A 9,782-nucleotide genomic window follows, 5' to 3' on the forward strand; every position below is an offset into this window, starting at 1 on the left:
TTAAAGGTATCTTATAGTATCAGACTTGTTATTATAAAACATGCTTTCGTTAAGGAGTTATTGATACTTCAAGTGCAAAATGATGATATAAAACTTTGATAAAAATCCATTTTTAAATACTAATCAGTTATCTAATATAGTGTTAGTTTGGAAAAAGAATGACAAATTAAGAGTATGCATAGATTTTAGAAATATAAATTTTGCAGCTCTAAAAGATGAATATTCTATGTCAATGGATAATATGCTAATTGATGTAGCATTTGACAATGAATTATTAAGTTTCATGGATAGTCATTCTTGTTATAATCATATTGTTATTATAAAATAAGATGTTCCTAATAATATTCAAATGTCATGGTTTAAAGCTTTTTGGATTCAAAAAAGCTATTGCAACATACCAAAGGGCTATGAACTTGATCAATAATGATATATCAATCACAATATAGGGGTTTATATTTATAATATTGTTGTAAAGTCAAATCAAAATTCACTGACCTAAATGAACTATATGTTGCCTTTAACTATATAAATATGCATAACCTAAAAATGAACTCTTTAAAATATACCTTGGAGTGCAAGTAGACAATGTTCTGGGATTTGTAGTGCATCAACAAGCCATATAAATAGACAAATATAAGGCACGAGAAATTATAGAAGCAAATCTTCATTAAAATATAAAAGAAATACAATTGTATATTGTCAAGATTAATTTTTAATAAGGTTAATTTCAAATATTATAGAGAAGATTAGATCTTTCATTAAGTTGTTGAAAAGGAATAACTTCGGTTAGTTTTAAAGGATAAAAAAATAATAAATTACCTTGGAACACATAAAAGTATATCTAACTAAACTCTAGTGTTGGCCTACCAAGGCCTAGAAAGTTTACTGTATATTTAAGCAATATAAGGATCAATTTCTAGTATGCTAACACAAGAAACCGACTTTGGGCATGAAAATATTGTGTTTTATCTTAATTGTGTACTCAAAAAAATTTCGAAAAGATATATATTAATAGAAAATGATGTTTGTCTTCTTTGTATTTTACTTGTGCTAATTATGCTAGTACATGCTAACAATAGATATTTATGTAATTTATAAAATAGATTTAATTAAATATATATTGTCAAAGCCATTTTTAAGTGAATTGGTAAATGAACATTATTATCTAAGTTTAATCTCATTACATGCTAGAAAAAAAGGAGTTAAAGGCCAAGCCTTTGTTAATTTCGTTGATGATCATTGTTGCATCAATATAGATCATGAATGGAATAAGATACCAGTAATATCAAAGCAAAAAATGTTCCATGGAAATTATGATTTGATGGATCCAACACAAACAAAAGTCAATGCAAGGGTGGTTATAATATCCCTAGTAGGTCGTAAACTAACGCTATTCATTTAGCTTGATTATTCTTGCATAAACAATCAAGTTGAATAAGAGGCCTTAGTTTTAGCCCTAAAAACACTATCAAAGTTAAAAGCAAAACTAGTCATAGTGACTAGGTATTTACTATTTATTATCAACTAATCATCTAAACAATATAAGTGTCAACACACAACTCTAACTTCATACCATATTATCGCCACAAATTTTATCAAAAGATATTTTTTCAAGAAAATAAAATAATATAAAAGCCAATAACTTGACTTTTTATGGATTGGGGTAGAAGATGTTCTTTTATAGTCATGTCATTATCCTTATCAAAATTATCGATCGATCAACCATAGTTGATATCATCATTATAATAAAGCAATGCAAATTCTATGACAGGAAATGCATAAAAAAGCATCGATAATATTGTTACTTAATTTTTTTTTTATCAATTACAAGCAAAGGTCTTAATGACACTAGTGCTCTTGATTTACAAGAGGATTGGAGGGTCAAAATTAATTAAATTTATTTTTTGAAGATCCTTCATAGGATGTTTTAAGGTTTTTGAAAATAAAAAACAATCAACTATATACTCCTAAAAGATATATTATACAAGAGGAAAAAAGAATAAAATTCTTCTAAGAAGCCTTGTTGGTTATGTCTAAGGTTCATGAAGAGCTTTATGGAGCTAACTAATCATGAGTCTTATATCTTGTACTAATATAAATAAGTCATTTAATTACCAAGAAAGATGGTTAGCCTCATTTATGGAATTTTATTTATTCAATTTATTTTCTTTCTTTTATTTATATCTTTTCTTTATTGCTTTCATTATGTTTCATTTTTTATTTTTCTTGCAATTTATTCAATTTATTTTCTTTTTTTTATTTATATCTTTTATTTATTTCTTTCATTATGTTTCATTTTTTTTTTATTTTTCTTGCAATTTCTCTCTTTACTTTGTATCGGTTTTCTTACATACGTCATGGTAAGCATAACAAATAATTTTTTCTTAAGATATGAGGTTTAGTACTCCCATGCTTTATTTGATTTTATAAGAATGCTACTTGTTTTAGTTCAAGATTAAATTCTGAGTTATAGTTTTAAGAGAGAGAAAAAACATGTATCTATACAATTATTTGAATCGAGTCTAGAAAACTAATACATATGCATAGACACACACAGATTTTGGTAGCAATCCTTTTCTGATCTCTAGTTACATTTGATGGGTATCATGATTGTTCTATAAATTACTAGTCACTTGTCTAATTTAATGTGAATAGTCTTTTCTCTTCATCACTCACTAGCCATGCAACCCATGTGTTTCCGCAGTTATGTTTTTTTTCCTAATATTTGTATCATTAAAAATCAATAAATCATACGTATAGATTTTTTATTTCTAAAATTAAAGAATCCTCTCTTATTTGCATAATTGATACACTCTTTTGACAAGTTCCTAAATTTGTTAACATACATGATTTTTCTTGGCCTGTTATTAGAAAGGACTGCTTGCTCTTCTCCTTATCTCAATAAAAGTATTTGATTCATATAATATAAAAATTGACAGAAAATCTTTCAAGACAATCAAATAGAAAAAAAAATACTCAATTTGATTCTTACACATTGGTTTTATTCTATATTTGTCTTGATATTTATGTTGATTGTGTTGATGTAGGATTTTCATTCTTACACTCAAGTTGGACTTTGCAAAAAAAAATGTTTGATTTTTTTCTTTTCCATGTATTGAAACTAATGGGACCATAGTTGAAAACCAGAAGAAAAAAATGCAACCCTCTTAGTTCTCAATGGAAGGAGAGAAGAAATCAAGCATAGAAATCAAGAAAGGGAGGGCAAAAAAAAAAAAGAAGGAAGAATGGATTGTCAGACCCATGCCGGACCTCAATCGCCACATGCCGTCTCCATAAAAGGATGCCTATGCATAAATGATTCTCATGGCACCAAGGAAGACCATCAATGAATCACAAAAGAGGCTATTGTAACTTTCCTCAAGTGTTAGTGCATGTGTTACATGCATAAGATATTTTTTTCTTTTTCATTCAATTTAGTTCTAGGTTCTTTAATAACTTTTCAATTTAATCTCAAATTGCATCCCACCCAAGTTCCAGTTAAAGCTCAAATAGTTTTTTCTTTCACTTCGGATGCCAATCATTGTTTTCACTTTAAACATTTTTCAGTTTAATTTTGTGTGTTCTAGACCGATTAGGGTTGTTTTAGCTTGACAAACTTTTTTATGAGATTCTAAGGATATTTTCAAGATGTTTTAGGTTGAGATAAGTTGAATAATAGTGTTTTGGGTTAAAATCCCACAATTTGATTTTTCAACCACCTCTGGTCAGAATCTAAAAACATAAATTACATGTTGTTTGCACAGCAGATAAAATGTTTTTTGTATTATTTTAAGGAAAAAATGGGTGAACAACACCATAGCCTCTTTTCACTTTTTTTTTTTCTCTCATTTGGTTAAAATTAAAATTAATGACAATAAATTAGTAATATGTTATAGATGTCCGTTCAAGCGGGTCTTGATTAAAATAAATTAATTTTTAAATTATCTAGAATATTATGTAATAAAATATTTTTTTAGTTTTTTCATATTTTTTGAATAAAATTATCTTTTCTGAATTAAAAATACTCTTCTTAAAACCCTTCAAAAAAAATTTTAATTCTTTTTTTTAAAAACATTTCCCGTACATTTTATACAAGTGCTTTCCTTCGTGTGCCTATTTTTTACTTCGTTTAATTAAAAAAAAAAATTAAAAACAAAGTTAATGAAACCAATAGGGTCATGCCCGTTTAATGGGTTTGATTTGATGTGCGCCCCGTCCTGGTTGAGATCGTCATCGCTTCAAAAGTTAAATGGTGACTCCTTTGTTTTTTCAATGTTACCCTCTTTTGATTTATAACTCGCAAAGACATCCCCTGAGACATTTATCATCTATTTTTTTTCTTAATAAACATTCATTTTTTTAATTAATAAATTTTATGATACTATAAAATATATTCATAATATTAACATTTTCTTCTCTTGTCTTATAATTTAACTTGAATCCTACAGTGGCATAACTAGGTCAGCAAACTATAAACAAATGCATTATAGATTATATGCGATAAAGAAATTTTAAATGGCGCGACTAAATCTCTATACTCATATTTATAAAATACTATTTATTATACTAGCTTTTTATATGTATTTCTTTTTAAATTTTATTTTTTGATAATCTATTTAAAAAAAAAATATCTTTCAATATTAGATTTTGTTTTAGAAATTGTGCTTTATAATTATTATTATTTTTGTCATATATCAATATTGCGAATTTAGTTTTTCTTTTTTTCTTTTCAAATTCAACCAATAATAGTAGATTTGTTGAAAATAAATTTTTGTATTGTTTTTTATTTGCTTTTTATGAGTTTATCCAAGTCTTACAACTCAAATCATAAATTTAATAGGTTAGTTTAAGTTGACTTTGATTATTTTTATTTTTTGTATTTGTTTAATTAATTTTTTTATTTTATGTTTCAGCATTGTATTAATTGGAAACTAATATTTCTATTTTTTTATTAAAAAATTGTTTTTTATGAAATTAACTTGATTTCATCACCCAGATTGCGAGTTTGACAAGTAAAACATAGTTAATCAGGGTAGTTTTTCTCCTTTTTTAATTTAACATTTTTTTTCAATTTAATCCTTTAACATTGAATATGAATTGACTTTAATAGTTTATTTTGATTTTTTTTTATAGGATTGTCATGGTCTCATCACTTGAATCATAAATTTGACATATTAATTCAGGTTGGTCTAATAAATCATGTATTAATATTTGAATAAAAAATATCGTTCAATATATTAATGTATCAGTATTTAAAAAAGATATTTTCTAGTATACATTATATTTTAAATTTATAATTAATTTTTTTATTAAAAAAATATTATCAATATTTATATATTTTTTTCGTGTTAAAAAGAAATTTATCTAGCCCGTAAAAGCTAATAATCTAGTTGCTAATAATCTAGTTATTATCTATTTCTAGTAGTAATGTTCATGAAGATAATAATAAAAATAATAACTTTAACTTATTAAAGTTAACAATATTAAATATCGCATGACAGGTATAAAGCGAGTAAAATCTCAAATCTTTTACTTTTGCACATTTAGATGAGCAGGGGTAAGTGCACCGAGCAGCCTCCTTTATTTCATTTAGATGAACACGTAACAAATGACAAAAATGTCCAAAGATAACTGGAGTGAAAGACAAAATAATAATAGTAATAATAATAATATAAAATTAAATCCCTGTCAAAATGAGGCATCGACTTAAAGATTTAGGCGCCATCGAAGAATCCCAATTTTATCTTAAATTAATAATAATTGTTTGGCCATTAAGGTGGTCAATATCGTCACAAATCTTTCAATAAAAAGAGAGTGTCGAACGACAGGCTGCTGCTACGAACGAATCAAACAATATATATATATATATATATATATATATATAGTGGAAAACGAGTTTCAGTCGTCAGAAATAAGGGAGAGAGTCCGGCATCAGTGGACAGTGCGCCGTTGTTTGTTGAAATGCTAATAAATCAGATTATTTATTTATTACAGAGTAATATAAGATTACTTTTTATAAAATAAGATCCAATTTCTTAAAAAATGCATGCATACATCAAGCTGATAAATCAGGTGTGTAAAAGGTTTTTATCATGGAAAACAAACTAGAAGGAAAGGAAAAGGAAAATAAACCTCCACATTTCATACGAGTTTTTGACTTTATGACCCTTTCATCTTCGAGAGAACAGATCAAAAGGAAAAAAAAAAAAAAAAATAAGAAAAACAAAGACCAGAACAAAGTATTCCTACGGGTGTCTACCAAAAAAAATGCAAGGTCAAAGGATAGGAATCAGCAACCCAAAAAATTAAATATATAATAAAATAGCAATCATAACTCTGTTACAATCACTCCATAAATACAGAACAAAGGATCAATTCTGGTCATTCCTACCCAAAACGGCAGAACTGATTAATTAGACGATCAATCAGTTCAACAATGGAAGAAATGATGCAGTACTCGCTTCTGGGGGTTTCTTTCTTCTTCTTGCTGTTATCCTGCTGCAAAAAGCAAGAAAGTACCGCATGAAGCTCCCTCCAAGCCCACCAGGTCGCCTAATTTTAGGTCATCTTCCTCTCCTCAAACAGCCCAAGGCCATCCACCGAACTCTCCACGACATCTCACAAAAATATGGCCCCATTGTCACCCTTAAGTTTGGGTTCCGAACTGTGATCATCGTATCATCACCAGCTGCCGTAGAAGAATGTTTCACCAAGAACGATATTACCTTGGCCAACCGCCCCCCTTTCTAAATGGCAAGGTCCTGAATTACAACTTTACCACCCTTGCCGCAGCTCCGTATGGTGATCACTGGCGCAACCTTCGCCGACTTACTGCTATTGAAGTCTTCTCAGCAAGCCGCCTCAACACGTTCGCAAGCATCCGAAGAGAAGAAGTAAAGAATTTACTTCGTAAAATTCACAAAATTTGTGGCGATGGTTCGGCCGTGATAGAGCTGAGACAATGTTGCTGGACCTTAACTTTAATGTAATGATGAGAATGGTTGCAGGGAAGAAGTATTATGGCGAAGATGTTGATGGGCTTGAAGAGTCAAAGAGGTTTAAGGACATGATGCACGAGTTTTCTGAATGCACTAGGGTGACAAATCTGGGGATTTGTTTCCCATTTTGCAGTGCATTGATTATGATGGATTTAAGAACAGGATGACTCAGCTAGGCAAGAGGATGGACGCTTTCTGGCAAGGACTTATTGATGAGCATAGAGTTGATAAGAGTAGGAAATACCATGGTAAGCCACCTGCTCGCTTTGCAGGAATCGGAACCTGAATACTATACCGACGAAATCATCAAAGGCATTATTCTGGTTAGTCTCTAATCTCATTCTGCTGCCCTAAATTCCGTTCTTTTTTTATTTTATTTTTATTTGGGATAAATACGTAATTAAATATAATAAAAATACATATCTGAAGATGATATTCATGGTCTCCTTCCTTGACCCATGGTTCTTCAGAAATATGTATTCCTGGGGATTCAAATCTTCTGATGCATGGTTGGTTATCCACAACTTTCTGCAGATGATGTTGGTTGCAGGGACAAAAACCTCTGCTCTGTCTTTAGAATGGGCATTTTCCAACCTGCTGAATAATCCACGTGCATTAAAGAAAGCAGTAGACGAAGTGGACACCCAAGTTGGACATGGCCGTTTGGCAGATGAACCAGATTTCGCTAATCTACATTACATTCAATGTATCATCCATGAGAACCTGAGACTGTGCCCACCGGCTCCCCTCTTGGTTCCACATGTGGCATCCGAGCGCTGCACCCTCGAGGCTATGATATTCCATCAGGTGCCATGTACTTGTAAATGCATGGTCCATTCACAGAAATCCAGACGTGTGGGATGATCCTTTAAGTTTTAAGCCTGAAAGATTTGAAAATGGGAAAGGTGAACCATACAGGCTACTGCCATTTGGGTTGGGAAGGAGAGGTTGTCCTGGAGAAGCCATGGCATTCAGAGTGATAAACTTGGTTATGAGCCAATTGCTTCAATGTTTTGAGTTCTCCACTGTTCATGGAGAGGAAGTCGATATGACAGAGACGGCTGCAACACTCATGTTGAAGATTACCCCATTGCATCTCGTGTGTAAAGCTCGCCCAAACACCCACAACCTCCTCGCTTAAGCTGTCCGCCCTTCGAGGTTGAAAGAATGCAAAACCCTTTTCATCGTCTTATTTTAGTGATTCCATTGAGGAAATAAATAACAGTGCAAGGACAATAATTATTGTGTTATTAATTAGTGCTCCTTGATATATATACTTTCCGTATTTTATAATTCCTAGAAAATTCCAATTTCAAATGATGTACTACTATATCCAATTCCAACCTTTGAGAGATGGTGTAGCAAAATCAAGAAAAACATCTTGACTGTATACAGTTATTCAAATTTAAGTGGGTTTGTGGCAAGCGGGTGTTTTTGTGAGGGTATTTTTTAATTAAAATAATTTCTCAATTTTATTAAGGTTTTATGTGTAGACTTCGAAGCTATGTTTGATCATAATTAGGCTCAGTGGCCAGATAAAGGGGAAAAAAAACAAAAAACAAAACAAAAACTAGAGCTTTAATCAATTAGAGACTATTTGATATTGCTAATTAATTAATTAAAGTGATTTGTTTACTTTAATTTATAATTCAAAAAATATTGTTCATAATAACTTATTATGATAAAAGTAAGTTGACATGACTTTAACTTAGAAATATATTTGGTTAAAATATTCAAATCAATTTTTTTTTTAAATTATTACAAGAAGAATTTATTAGTGAAAACTTTGACTCAATTTATAACAAATTATTTATTTATGTAAAAAAATATTGTTAATAAACATTTTTACGATTTTTTTATGAGTAAAAATTTATAATTGAGACTAATAGACTGCAACGCACTTATGTTTCTAGAAGTTTGATAAACTACTAGCCATCGTTGGATTTGTTGAAATGGACAATGTGTTGTTTATCCAAAATTAAGCATCTATCTTTATTTATTTTTATTTATTTTGTTTTGTTTTGTTTTGTTTTGTTTTATGAGTTTTTTTTTTCAATAAAAAAGTTAAAGTTAGAAACATAAGGGCCCAGCTCCCTGGCCTAGGCGTGTTATGTCCATTCGCCCGAGGTCTTGGTCTGGCTCAAAATTCAGTTCTTTTCAATCTTTTTCATTTTTGTTCTAGGATTTTTTTTAATATCCAAAAATATTTCTTTTTTCTTTTTTTTGATAAATTTAAAATATATTTTCAGTTATGTACATTTCTGAAGGTATTTTAATCTTTTTACATGACACATTAGTCATTAAAAAAATTTACATGGGTATATCCATCTCTTGAACTTTTCTATATATAGTAAAATAAGCTAATTGTCCTCCAAGTGAGAAAATTTAAAATTAACTAAGAGGGTATTTTAGTTTTTCTATTTTAAAAAACATTAAAACGACAACTGTACACCGGAATAAAAAAAAATAAAGCTATGTACAAATTAGCCTTTTATTATTTCACATAGATTTTTTTGTTAATTTTAGGATCATCGAGGGCACTTTTTTTTTTTTGGTTTGATAAATTATTACTTTTTTTGTTAAAAGTTACTAGCACGAGTGGTGCACTCGTCAATGCGTGAGAGATGCCCACACACTCTAAACAACGTGTATGACCCCTTCTAGTGACTGAAGTTGCTATTTAGTAATGTCAATAGATGCTTTATCATGTCGTCTTTCTTATGATACGACGCATGTTGGCATAGATGGAGTGGTTTATCGCCGATAAGAGTTTTTTTTCTCTCT

At 29.8% G+C, this 9,782-nt stretch overlaps 1 pseudogene; it reads left to right on the forward strand.

Annotated features, from left to right (window-relative positions):
* Window positions 1–6,421: 6,421 nt before the first annotated feature.
* Window positions 6,422–8,422, forward strand: LOC118045733 (cytochrome P450 81Q32-like; annotated as a pseudogene).
* The last annotated feature ends 1,360 nt before the right edge of the window (window positions 8,423–9,782 follow it).

The sequence above is a fragment of the Populus alba genome, chromosome 5 (assembly GCF_005239225.2).
Source record: "Populus alba chromosome 5, ASM523922v2, whole genome shotgun sequence".
Classification (NCBI taxonomy): domain Eukaryota; kingdom Viridiplantae; phylum Streptophyta; class Magnoliopsida; order Malpighiales; family Salicaceae; genus Populus; species Populus alba.